Consider the following 15,022-nt stretch of genomic DNA (forward strand, 5'->3'; position numbering starts at 1 on the left):
CGTCAGCAGCCTTGTCCGAGTAGTAGGAAGCCCCCCCTCCTCCCCAGTTGGTCAGAGGCCATCCTCTCTCCCATCTCCAGCAGGTTCGGCCGCCACCATGTTCCGGTAAAATCCGGCCAAGACCAAGGCCCCTAACCCCTCCTGTGCTCCCATCCTCTTCCCCTCGACATTGCGGAGCCACCCCACCTCTCAAACCCGATCAGGAGCCACCGTAGATCGAGACCCAAAATCCTTCCGAAGCCACCGTCCGCTGCGGAGCTCGCCGCCGGCGACCCCCTCTGTCCCCACGACCCTCTCGACCACTGGGAGGACCGCCCTGGACTGGCGCATCCATCCCTGCCCTCGGAATCCCGTGGGGAGCCGCCGTTCATCAACGGCGATCGCTGGAGCCCCTCCACCGCTCGGCCAGAGGAGGAAGGAGGCGCGGGCGACTGGTCAAACCTAACCAGTGGGCCCGATGGACCCACTATCAGTGACCCAGCCCCGCCGAAGCGTGTTTTAAGTGGAAGCGTATTCCACCAAATACGCCTTCGCTAGAGGAAAACGTAAGTGCTGCCGAACCGTTTTCTTTTTCTGATTTTTATTAAAAACAGAATTTTCACTAAACTTTGACTGGCTATAACATTTAAAATACAAGTCCAATTGATTTGTTTCTTTTTCTGTTGTTTCTCAAATTTTTTCTAGTTTATTTTTCATATTTATTTGAAAATTGTCCAAACACCTTTTTTGTACTGTTTTGAAACTATGTGTTAATTTGAAATTTTCTTAAAAACCATTTTGGAGAGGGAAGCAACTTTCAAAAAGTGCACCCCCACTTGCATACTCTTGAAGGCAAGCATTCTGAAACCTGGCATAATATTGTTGTGTGTTGTTTGACACGGTGACAACAACACCTTGACATGAAGTATTCGTTATTTTATATGACAATATGATCATACTCATGAGTGCACAAATGAAGATTTCTTGTTGTTGGAATTTGATATGCTTGTGATAGTAATCACCCTCGTATGCCTTTCATGCCCACCGGAAGGAATCTGGGAAAGTCTCTGTCTTGGGTAGACACAAGCTTGTCTCTAGTCCTTGGTCGAGACGATTATGTCCAGTAAAGCATGGTGAGGTATGATGAGTGGTGATTCTGTCTGATTTGTGTGAAATATATTTCTTATGCTTATCATGCAGGAAATGCTTTAACCTCCTGCGTCGACCATAGATCGAGTCTTGTTCTAGTAACCCCCATACTTGTTTCGTACTACCACTTGTCCCTGCCCTAGGTAGGGTATGGCTCAGTAAGTTGTCAACCCCTTCCTAGCACACACTGTACAAAGAGGCCATGGTGGAAGATACCAGCTGCATCCGGTAGGCGTGCCACCTGGTCCGGGGGCATGGGTGTTTCCGGTTGGAGCCGAGGGGGTAGCTCCCCTAGTTTGTGCGCGTTTTAAATTTGTGATCCCATGCTAGTCGAGGTTGTAGCCTCCCCACTTAGAGTTTCACTTAACGGGTGTCGTGGGTGATTCCAGACACCGGTAAGTTAGGCTGGTGTGTGCGGTCAGGTGTGTTTTCAATTAAAAGATCGTAGACGGCATTAGTCCCGATGGACTAAAGGAATCCGTTACATGTGGGTAAAGAGTACACGCTCTGCAGAGATTATATCTATTCGAATAGCCGTGTCCATGGTTAAGGACTACAGTCTGGGATGGGTCAAGTGTCGGTCTTAGTGTCGGTCTTCGGAGAAAAAAACTGCTAAACCAGAACATGGATCATGGCTTGTGACTCATGATGACTATGATTATTATTATTATGGACTAACCATTTACATTATTTGAATTATTGAGTATCCCTGGGACGGTTCTACCTCCTGGATGTTCACTGTGATTACTCTCATATAAGCCCTTTATGTGGTGTCGCGGAGACGCCCGACTGTGGCATGCTTGTTATTCAGTTAATTTATAAGCCATTTTATGTGGTGTCACAGAGACGCCCGACCGTGGCATGCTTGTTATTCATTTACTTTATAAGCCCTTTATGTGGTGTCGCTCAGACGCCCGACTGTGGCATGCTTGTTATGTAAATTATTTATAAACCTTTTATGTGGTGTCGCACAGACTCCTGACTGTGGCATGCTTGTTATTTGTTTTACTTATAAGCCCTTTTGTGGTGTTGCTCAGACGCCCGACTGAGGCATGCTTTATATTATTATCCTTTCGAGGTGTTGCTTCAGACACCCGATCGGTGCATTCTATTTCTACTCCCTTATTGCATATTCATGTTGTATATGAAAAACTTGCTTATGTGCATCCTAGATTTTTATTTTGTGACTGATGGTGTGATCTTAAAATATTTCAGAGCAAGATTATCATTTGCTATATTATACATGTGTTCATAATGTTTGCGTGTACATTCAAAGTACTCACTGGCTTGTCCCTGGCTATTGTCTTGGCCAGATTTCTTGTGTGGAGAGGAGCGTTGCGATGACAGCCCCGGAACCTATGCAATGGTGATAGCAGCCTCGCCAAGATAGGAGTTATCCAGGTCAGCTATTCCTGTGGGAAATGGAGTCCCATAGACATTGATGAACCGCAAACCGCTTCCGCCATCAGCCACTAGAAACCTTGTGTTGTACTCATAGGCCAGAATGGTCTTGTACTACCTATTTTGTATTTTGCTTGGAATTTCTGTATCAAGTTGGTGCCTCATCAGCTAACAGCAATCCTGGGGCTGGTGAGCACAAGGGCTATTTTCTGGGAAATTGATATCCCGAAAATCCGGTCCTCACAAGCTGGATCAATTATGCAGGATGCAAATGACAAAATGTCTTCTCTGCATTGAAATCGGTAACACTGAGTCGTTTTCTTCGGTTGCACCGAGATGGTTCAGTTTGACCGAAAGAGACAAACCGGTGTGTCCGAGTTCATCATAGACAAAAAAACAATTGTCATCTCAGCTCACTAGGCAAATAAGATCTCACAAAGATTTGCAAGGAATTAACCAAAAGATCTGCAATGAATTGGATGCAGGGAATGCAGAACAAAGAAAGGAAATGAAATATAGATGAAAGGGGAACAAATATGCAAGAGACAAATGCAAGAACTCAGAAAAACATTAGAGAACTTCATCTATAATTGGTCGGCGACAAAGTCACCTATGTTAGATTATATTGACTTAGGAGTCAAGTGAAGGCACTTGATCATAGGTCATACTCATCGTTTAAGCTCAAAATGGGGTTACCATTTTTCGTTTAAGCATTTTGATGTACTCACATCTTGTTGGGATACTTTGACCCATGACTTGGTGTAAAGCTTCTCTAAGATGGAATGACATACGTTGGGTGGTGGTGTTGAACTTGATCATGTAGTTGAACTTGTGTGGGATGCTCAAGGTTGATGTAGCTCATCAAGAATTGGGAGCACCACTTGTAGTTTGAGTTCATATACCTACATGGGTTAGTCTTGCAAGGAAGAGCACTTGTGTATCCAAAATGACAATCATGAGACTTGATACCAAATGAAATTTGATATAGAAAAATTGTCAAATGATATGTTGAAAGGATTCATGCTTCCTTGTCTTCAACCACCATAATGTAGAGACTTGGTGATGTAGAGATTGCTCAAGATGTGAGTGATTTGCAATCTCATAGATTTAGATTCATCCAAGTACCTACAAGGGTTAGATAGCATGCAAGGGTACAAGTATATATCCAAGACATATGATCATCATCATAAGAGAAATATCAAGGATTAGTCAAAGGCTCATGCCTTGCATGTAACCAAATGGAGTTTCTACTCCAAGTTTGAAGCATCAATGATGTTCAATTCACCTCTCAAACAGAAAAATACTTTCTCATCAAGCGGTTTGGTGTATATATCCGCCAATTGCTTATCGGATCGAACATGCTTAAGATCAATGTCCCCTTTAGCAACATGATCTCGAATGAAATGATGACGAACTTCAATATGCTTAGTTCGAGAATGTTGCACGGGATCGTGAGCAATCTTAATAGAACTTTCATTGTCACAAAGCAATGGAACATGTTTCACATAGATCCTATAATCTTTAAGATTTTGGGTCATCCAAAGTAACTGAGCACAACATGAACCAGCGGTAATGTATTCCGCTTCGGCAGTAGATAAGGATACTGAGTTTTGTTTCTTGGAGGATCAAGACACAAGAGATCTACCATGAAATTGACACGTACCCGAAGTGGACTTTCTATCAACCTTGTCTCTGGCATAGTCCGAGTCGGAATAGCCAACAAGATCAAAAGAAGACCTCTTAGGATACCAAATGCCAAAATTTGGTGTATGAATTAAGTATCTCATTATCCTTTTCACAGCCTTAAGATGGCATTCTTTGGGGGCCGCTTGATATCGTGCACACATGCACACACTTAACATAATATCGGGATGGAGGCACATAGATATAACAATGAACCATATCATAGAGTGATAAACCTTTTGGTCAACCGGTTCGCCATCCTTAGTCAAGTCAAGATGTCCACTAGTAGGCATGGGTGTATTCATACCTTTGCATTCTTGCATGTTGAACTTCTTGAATAAGTCCTTGGTGTACTTTGTTTGAGAAACAAAGGTGTCTTCCTTAGTTTGCTTGATTTGCAAACCAAGAAAGAACTTGAGTTCACTCATCATAGACGTCTCAAACTTCTCCGACATTAGCTTTCCAAACTTTTCACTAAAATGGGGGTTAGTTGAACCAAATATGATATCATCAACATAAATTTGGCACACAAATAATTCACCATTAACCCTTTTAGTAAAAAGAGTAGAATCAATCTTTCCAATCTCAAAGCCTTTTTCAATAAGGAACTTGGTCAAGCATTTATACCACGCTCTAGGAGCTTGTTTAAGACCATAAAGAGCTTTGTGAAGTTTGTAAACATGATTGGATTTCTTAGGATTAACAAAGCGGGAAGGTTTTTTAACATAAACTTCCTCCTCAATTTCACCATTTAGAAAAGAACTTTTAATGTCCATTTGGTATAAGGTGATATCATGGTGATTAGCATAGGCAAGTAAGATGCGGATGTACTCAAGTCTAGCAACGGGGGAATATGTCTCACCATAGTCCATGCCTTCGACTTGAGTGTAGGCTTGGGCAACGAGACGTGCTTTGTTGCGAATGACTTGTCCATCTTCGTCTTGCTTGTTGCGAAACACCCATTTGGTACTGATGATGTTGTGGTTGTTATCGGGCTTCTCAACCAATGTCCACACTTGGTTTCTTTCAAACTTGTGTAGCTCTTCATGCATGGCATTTATCCAATCCAGATCTTCCAATGCTTCTTCAACCTTCATAGATTCAATGCTAGAGATGAATGAATAATGTTCACAAAAATTTTCCAAACAAGTTTTAGAGCGAGTGATTCTCCCGGTTTGGATATCATTGAAGATTTGCTCGATGGGACGGTCTCTTGAGACTCTTGCTCGAACTCGTGAGAGCTTTTGCTTGGGTCGGGGTGGAACATCTTCTTCATCATCTCGTTCTTCTTCTTGGCCTTCTTCATTGTTGACGTTATCGTTCTCTTATCGTGGTGGAGAAGGAGGTTGATGAGGTTCATCTTGGTGTACTTCCTCGTTTTCTTCATCTTGGCATGTCCCACTTGTGGATGCTTCCATGTCAAAGCTTGGTTCACCTTTTCATGAGGTAGAAGCTTCCACTTGGACATACGAGGTAATCTCCTTCACCTCCGTTGGACGAATCTTACCAATAGACAAGTCTTGGATTGCTTCTGAAGGTTCTTTGTCTCCTACATCAATTGGCAATTGCTCTACTTGCGAGCTGTTAGATTCATCAAACTTCACATCCATTGTCTCTTCAACCTTTCAGGTGAAATTGTTGTAAACACGGTAAGTGTGAGAGTTTGAGCCATAACAAAGTAGGAAACCCTCATGAGATTTAGGAGCAAATTTAGAACGATGATGCTTATCAAGAATATAGCACTTTGAGCCGAATACTCGAAAGTATCCAACTTGGGGTTTGTTACCAGTGAGAAGCTCGTATGTCATCTTGCCGAGTAGCTTGTGAAGATACAAGCGATTTGTTGCATGACAAGCTATCTCAACCGCTTCCGCCCAAAATTGTTTTGGAGTCTTGTACTCATCAAGCATCATTCTCGCCATCTAAAGAGTTCGGTTCTTCCTCTCAACAACTCCATTTTTTTGAGGTGTGTACGTAGCCGAGAACTCGTGTGAAATCCCCTCTTCGTCAAGAAAGGTATCCACATTTGCGTTCTTGAACTCCATTCCGTTGTCTCTTCGAACCTTCTTGATATTCACTTCAAATTGATTTTGGGCCTTCCTAGCAAAGTTCTTGAAGATCTTTTGGGCCTGCAATTTATCATCAAGAAAAACCCACGTAAATCTTGAAAAATCATCAACTATGACTAGACCAAATGAGTTTCCACCAAGACTTTTGTAGGCGTTGGGACTAAAGAGATCCATATGAAGTAGCTCGAGCGGTCTTCTCGTGGTCATGGTGTTCTTCACGGGGTGACTTCCTCCAACTTGTTTTCCTGCTTGACAAGCACTACACAATATATCCTTGTCAGATATAACTTCTTTTACTCCAAGGATATGATCACCTTTAATTAGCTTATCAATATTTCGCATGCCCACATGACCTAACCTTCTATGCCACAACCAACCTTTAGAAAATTTAGCAATTAAGTAAGTTCTAGGTTGAGCCTTTTTAGTGAAATCAACAATGTATAGATCACCTTTACGTATACCGGTAAAGACCATTTTATGATTATCTCTATGAAACACTTGGCAATCTTTAGTAAATAGGACATTCAAACCAAAGTCCGCAAGTCTAGATACAGAAAGTAAATTATAGCCAAGAGATTCAATGAGCATGACATTTTGTATGGAGCTATCATGTGAGATGGCCACCTTACCAAGGCCAACCACCTTACCCTTTGAGTTTTCACCAAAAGTGACATACTTTCGAGGGCCATTGTTTTCAGCAAGTTCACGAAACATATCCTTGTCTCTGGTCATGTGATCAGTACATCCACTATCAAGAACCCATTCCTTTCCTCCAGCCATGTAGCCATGAAGATTAGCCATAAGACCAAAGTGTCTCATAGACTCATCGAGATCAAAGTCACTATCATCATCCTCATCATAGTATCCATGTTCAACATCATCTTGTGATTGATCAATTCCTAGAGAGGATAATTCATTAGATAAATGGTCATCACAATGGTCATCTTTATGAATTCTAATAGCTTTGGAGATGATATTGCTAATGATTCCAATATCTCCTTTGGCACGCATAAGATTAGTAAGCTCAAATAGACAATCACCAAATTTAGGATCATTGGAACTCATCTTACTCAAAGCAATAGACTTATGAAGAATTGTAGACGGGCCTCCAAGTGCAAAGGTTTGTAGGACAGTAGAAAATTTCCCTCAAGTGGATGACCTAAGGTTTATCAATCCATGGGAGGCGTAGGATGAAGATGGTCTCTCTCAAGCAACCCTGCAACCAAATTACAAAGAGTCTCTTGTGTCCCCAACACACACAATACAATGGTAAATTGTATAGGTGCACTAGTTCGGCGAAGAGATGGTGATACAAGTGCAATATGGATAGTAGATAATAGTTTTTGTAATCTGAAAATATATAAATAGCAAGGTAACTAATGATAAAAGTGAGCACAAACGGTATTGCAATGCTAGTAAACAAGGCCTAGGGTTCATACTTTCACTAGTGCAAGTTCTCTCAACAATAATAAAATAATTGGATCACATAACTATCCCTCAACATGCAACAAATAGTCACTCCAAAGTCACTAATAGCGGAGAACAAACAAAGAGATTATGGTAGGGTGCGAAACCACCTCAAAGTTATTCTTTCCAATCAATCCGTTGGGCTATTCCTATAAGTCTCACAAACAGCCCTAGAGTTCGTACTAGAATAACAACTTAAGACACAAATCATCCAAAACCCTAATGTCACCTAGATACTCCAATGTCACCTCAAGTATCCGTGGGTATGATTATACGATATGCATCACACAATCTCAGATTCATCTATTCAACCAACACATAGAACCTCAAAGAGTGCCCCAAAGTTTCTATCGGGGAATCCAGACGAAAACATGTGCCAACCCCTATGCATAAGTTCATGGGCGGAACCCGCAAGTTGATCACCAAGACATACATCAAGTGAATCACGTGATATCACATTGTCACCACAGATACGCACGGCAAGACATGCATCAAGTGTTCTCAAGTCATTAAATACTCAATCCGATAAGATTACTTCAAAGGGAAAACTCAATCCATTACAAGAGAGTAGAGGGGGAGAAACATCATAAGATCCAACTATAATAGCAAAGCTCGCAATACATCAAGATTGTGCCAAATCAAGAACACGAGAGAGAGAGAGAGAGAGAGAGATCATACACATAGCTACTGGTACATACCCTCAGCCCCGAGGGTGAACTACTCCCTCCTCATCATGGAGAGTGCCAGGATGATGAAGATGGCCACTGGTGATGGATCCCCCCTCCGGCAGGGTGCCGGAACAGGGTCTCGATTGGTTTTTGGTGGCTACGAAGGCTTCTGGCGGAACTCATGATCTATTCTGATCTCCGATCGTTTTAGGGTATATGGGTATATATAGGACGAAGAAGTACGTCAGGGGAGTCACGAGGGGCCCACGAGGGTGGAGGGCGCGCCCTAGGGGGGTGGGTGTGCCCCCCTGCCTCGTGGCTCCCTCGTTTCTTTCCTGACGTGCACTCCAAGTCTATCGGGTAGCTTTCCTTCCAAAAATAACTTCTCCAGAAGGTTTCATTCCGTTTCGACTCTGTTTGATATTCCTTTTCTTCAAAACACTGAAACAAGGGAAAAATAGAAACTGGCACTGGGCTCTGGGTCAATAGGTTAGTCCCAAAAGTAATATAAAAATGCATAGTAAGGCCCAATAAACATCCAAGATGGATAATATAATAGCATGAATACTTCATAAATTATAGATACGTTGGATACATATCAGCATCCCCAACCTTAATTCCTGCTCGTCCTCGAGTAGGTAAATGATAAAAGAAATAATTTATGAAGTGTGAATGCTAGCAGGTGCACAAGTTTGATCAATGATAATTTCAATCACCTTTTCTAATAGTTCATCTCATAAAGCTTCTCATGATCGAGTAATAAGCTATTCACATGTTAAAGTATAGATCGTAAACATTCTTGAAAACTAACAAACCATGTTATCAGTCATCAAACAATTACAATTCATCTTATTTTAAGGAAGAGTCTATGTCAGAGCTTTGATTTAGCAAACCCTACATACTCAACTATCATGTAGTCTTTCACAATTGCTAACACTCACGCGATATTTATGGGTTCAAAGTTTTAATCAGACACAGAGAAAGATAGGGGCTTATAGATTCGCCTCCCAACCTTTTACCTCAAGGGTAATGTCAACAATAATAGTTCATGATGCCTTACATCCAATTGGATATATATATATAAGAATCTTTCCAACACAATGTGCTTGCCAAAGGATAAAATGTAAAAAGGAAAGGTGAATATCACCATGACTCTTGCATAAGGGTAGAAAAAGTAAAGATAGGCCCTTCGCAGAGGGAAGCAGAGGTTGTCATGCGCTTTTATAGTTGGATGCATAAAATCTTAATGCAAAAGAAAGGTCACTTTATTGTCCCCTGTGATAGGGACCTTTATTATGCAGTCCGTCGCTTTTATTGCTTCCATATCACAAGATCGTATAAAGCTTATTTTCTCCACACTAAAAGATCATACATATTTAGAGAGAAATTTTTATTGCATGCACCGATGACAACTTACTTGAAGGATCTTACTCAATCCATAGGTAGGTATGGTGGACTCTCATGGCAATACTGGTTTAAGGGATGTTTGGAAGCACAAGTAGTATCTCTACTTGGTGCAAAGAATTTGGCTAGCATGAGGGGGAAAGGCAAGCTCAACATGTTGGATGATCCATGACAATATACTTTATTTCAGATATAAGAAAACATAACCCATTACGTTGCCTTCCTTGTCCAACATCAACCTTTTAGCATGTCATATTTTAATGAGTGCTCACAACAACAAAAGATGTCCAAGATAGTATATTTATATGTGAAATCTCTCTTCCTTCAATATTCTTTCATGAATTGTTCAAGTGACCAATACAATGTTTGCTAACCTTCAACAAATTTACCACTTCTACTTCTTATATGTGAAGTCATCACTCCCCATGGGATAAGCATATGAAACATATATAATTTCAGATTTATGATATTCGCTCACTCAACTATTTACTCATAGGATATAAGTGAAGCACACGAGTAAATGACAAATTACTCCAAAAAGATATGAGTGAAGATCAATGAGTAGTTTAAATAATTATGTAGCTATGTGAAGACTCTCTCTCTCATTTAATAATTTCAGATCTTGATAATTTATTCAAACAGCAAGCAAAGCAAAATAAAATAAAATGACGCTCCAAGCAAAACACATATCATGTGGTGAATAAAAATATAGCTCCAAGTAAAGTTACCGATGAACGAAGACGAAAGAGGGGATGCCATCCGGGGCATCCCCAAGCTTAGGCTTTTGTTTGTCCTTGAATATTACCTTGGGGTGCCTTGGTCATCCCCAAGCTTAGTCTCTTGCCACTCCTTATTCCATAGTCCATCGAATCTTTACCCAAAACATGAAAACTTCACAACACAAAACTTAACAGAAAACTCATAAGCTCCGTTAGTATAAGAAAATAAATCACCACTTAGGTACTGTAATGGACTCATTCTAAATTCATATTGGTGAAATATCTACTGTATTCCAACTTCTCTATGGTTCATACCCTCCGATTCTACTCATAGATTCATCAAAATAAGCAAACAACACAAGAAAACAGAATCTGTCAAAAACAGAACAGTCTGTAGTAATCTGTAGGTTTTGACCACTTCTGGAACTCATAAAATTCTCAAATAAATTGGTGGACCTGAGGAATTTATCTATTAATCATCTGCAAAAATAATTAACTAAATATCACTCTCCAATAAAAAATGGCAGCCAAACTCGTGAGCGCTAAAGTTTCTGTTTTTTACAGCAAGATCAAAAAGACTTGCCCCAAGTCTTCCCAAAGGTTCTACTTGGCACAAACACTAATTAAAACATAAAACCACATCTAAACAGAGGATAGATGAATTATTTATTACTAAACAGGAACAAAAAGCAAGGAACAAAAATAAAATTGGGTTGCCTCCCAACAAGCGCTATCGTTTAACGCCCCTAGCTAGGCATGATGATTTCAATGATGCTCATATAGAAGATAAGAATTGTAACATAAAGAGAGCATCATGAAGAATATGACTAGCACATTTAAGTGTAACCCACTTCCTATGCATAGGGATTTTGTGAGCAAACAACTTATGGGAACAATAATCAACTAGCATAGGAAGGCAAAACAAGCATAAGTTCAAAACTTTAAGCACATAGAGAGGAAACTTGATATTATTGCAATTCCTACAAGCGTATATTCCTCCCTCATAATAATTTTCAGTGGAATCATGAATGAATTCAAAAATATAACCAGCACCTAAAACATTATTTTCATGATCTACAAGCATAGAAAAATTACTACTCTCCACACAGGCAAAATTCTTCTCATTCGGGATAATGGGAGTATCATAAGAGACTTGAATACTATAAATTGTTTCCACACTAAAAGAGTAATGTTCAGAAAAAGGGTAATCATAATCATGACAAGTTTTATAAATATAATCATCACTACTCTTTATATCATAAGTTTCATCACAATAATCATCATAAGTAGCAACTTTGTTCTCATCACAATCAATTGAAACCTCTTCCGAAATAGTGGAAACGTCACTAAATAAAGTCATGACCTCTCCAAATCCACTTTCATAAATATTATAAGATTTAACATCCTCCAAAATAGTGGAATAATTACTTCCTAAAGTTGACACTCTTCCAAACCCACTTTCATAAATATAATCATCATAGGTAGAAGGCATGCTATTATCATAACAACTTTGCATATCAAAACTTGGGAGGCTAAAAATATCATCATTATTAAACATAGCATCCCCAAGCTTGGGACAAACATTAATTTCAGCAAATATATTCTCAAATATGTCATACTCATCAAACATAGCATCCCCAAGCTTGGGCCTTTTCATATCATAAGCATAATCACTCTCATCATTAATATTATAGATAGCACCAATAGTATAGCAATTATCATATTCTTCCAAGCAAGTGCCAAAAAGATTTTCAAGATCATAAGAAGTATTATTATCTTCCCAATCATAATCATCACAACAAGCAATAGGCATAACGAGATCATCATCAAGTGCATCATCTTCATTTTCATGAGGCACAACAATAATAGGAGCAACATTATTTGGGAGAGATATCTGTTTACCTCTCCTCCTTTTTATTTTCTTCTTCTTCACCACATCATGTGTGGGTTCAATCCTATTTTTGGAGCTCCTTATTAATGAAATTGGTTGAATAGAAGGCTCCTCCTTGTTACCTGATTCATCATAAGAAATAATAGGAAAATATTGGGAAGTCTCTTCCCTTTCGTTAGTATTCTCTTCATACTCTATTTGTTTTCTTTTCTTTATGTAATTGGCAATATAAGTATTTTCAATGCAATTCACCGCACAATACATATAAATTTCCTCTAGATCAAAATTAAGAACTCTATCAAGGTCAAATTTTGGAATATCCTTAGTTATACGTTTCATTTCTTCATAACCCAAGAGCAAACTAAGTTCATTATGATGTGCAAGGGAAATAAAATCATTACAATTTTTGGAGACGATACGATCATGAAACAATTTGCATTGGGTACTAAAATGATCACATCCATAGAAAAGTTCACAAGTATGGCTAAGAAAGTTTAAATTTTCAGCACAAGCATCTAGCCTTTCTTGCAACCATTTAGTTTCCAAGTACTTATGCATCTTGCAATATCTATCTTCCCTATTTGGTGTGTACTTTCAAACCCAATATACTCCACAAAAATCGACATGCTTATAAGAGATATTTTCATCATGACTAGTGCAATCATCATTAGTACCATGGATATTCAAGGAGTTCATACTAACAACATTGCAATCATGCTCATCATCCGAAGATTTAGTGCCAAACATTTTAATGCATTCTTCTTCTAACACTTTGGCACAATTTTCCTTTCCATCATACTCACGAAAGATATTAAAAAGATGAAGCGTATGAGGCAAACTTAATTCCATTTTTTGTAATTTTGTTTTATAAACTAAACTAGTGTTAAAACAAGAAACAAAAAGATTTGATTGCAAGATCTAAATATATACCTTCAAGCACTCACCTCCCCGGCAGCGGCGCCAGAAAAGAGCTTGATGTCTACTACACAACCTTCTTCTTGTAGACATTGTTGGGCCTCCAAGTGCAGAGGTTTGTAGGACAGTAGCAAATTTCCCTCAAGTGGATGACCTAAGGTTTATCAATCCGTGGGAGGCGTAGGATGAAGATGGTCTCTCTCAAGCAACCCTGCAACCAAATAACAAAGAGTCTCTTGTGTCCCCAACACACCCAATACAATGGTAAATTGTATAGGTGCACTAGTTCGGCGAAGAGATGGTGATACAAATGCAATATGGATGGTAGATATAGGTTTTTGTAATCTGAAATTATAAAAACAGCAAGGTAGCAAGTGATAAAAGTGAGCATAAACGGTATTGCAATGATAGGAAACAAGGCCTAGGGTTCATACTTTCACTAGTGCAAGTTCTCTCAACAATAATAACATAATTCGATCACATAACTATCCCTCAACATGCAACAAAGAGTCACTCCAAAGTCACTAATAGCGGAGAACGAACAAAGAGATTATGGTAGGGTACGAAACCACCTCAAAGTTATTCTTTCCAATCAATCTGTTGGGCTATTCCTATAAGTGTCACAAACAGCCCTAGAGTTTGTACTAGAATAACACCTTAAGACACAAATCAACCAAAACCCTAATGTCACCTACATACTCCAATGTCACCTCAAGTATCCGTGGGTATGATTATACGATATGCATCACACAATCTCAGATTCATCTATTCAACCAACACATAGAACCTCAAAGAGTGCCCCAAAGTTTCTACCGGAGAATCAAGACGAAAACATGTGCCAACCCCTATGCATAAGTTCATGGGCGGAACCCGCAAGTTGATCACCAAGACATACATCAAAGTGAATCACGTGATATCCCATTGTCACCACAGATACGCACGGCAAGACATACATCAAGTGTTCTCAAATCATTAAAGACTCAATCCGATAAGATTACTTCAAAGGTAAAACTCAATCCATTACAAGAGAGTAGAGGGGGAGAAACATCATAAGATCCAACTATAATAGAAAAGCTCGCAATACATCAAGATCGTGCCAAATCAAGAACACAAGAGAGAGAGAGAGAGAGAGAGAGAGAGAGAGATCATACACATAGCTACTGGTACATACCCTCAGCCCCGAGGGTGAACTACTCCCTCCTCATCATGGAGAGCACCGGGATGATGAAGATGGCCACCGGTGATGGATTCCCCCCCCCCTCCGGCAGGGTGCCGGAACAAGGTCCCGATTGGTTTTTGGTGGCTACGGAGGCTTCTGGCGGCGGAACTCCCGATCTATTCTGCTCTCCGATCATTTTAGGGTATATGGGTATATATAGGACGAAGAAGTATGTTAGGGGAGCCACGAGGGGCCCACAAGGGTGGAGGGCGCGCCCTAGGGGGGTGGGTGTGCCCCCCTGCCTCGTGGCTCCCTTGATTCTTTCCTGACGTGCACTCCAAGTCTATCGGGTAGCTTTCCTTCCAAAAATAACTTCTCTAGAAGGTTTCATTCCGTTTCGACTCCGTTTGATATTCCTTTTCTTCGAAACACTGAAACAAGGGAAAAAACAGAAACTGGCACTAGGCTCTGGGTCAATAGGTTAGTCCCAAAAGTAATATAAAAATGCATAGTAAAGC

This window comes from Triticum dicoccoides, chromosome 3A (assembly GCF_002162155.2).
Source record: "Triticum dicoccoides isolate Atlit2015 ecotype Zavitan chromosome 3A, WEW_v2.0, whole genome shotgun sequence".
In the NCBI taxonomy this organism is placed as follows: Eukaryota; Viridiplantae; Streptophyta; class Magnoliopsida; order Poales; family Poaceae; genus Triticum; species Triticum dicoccoides.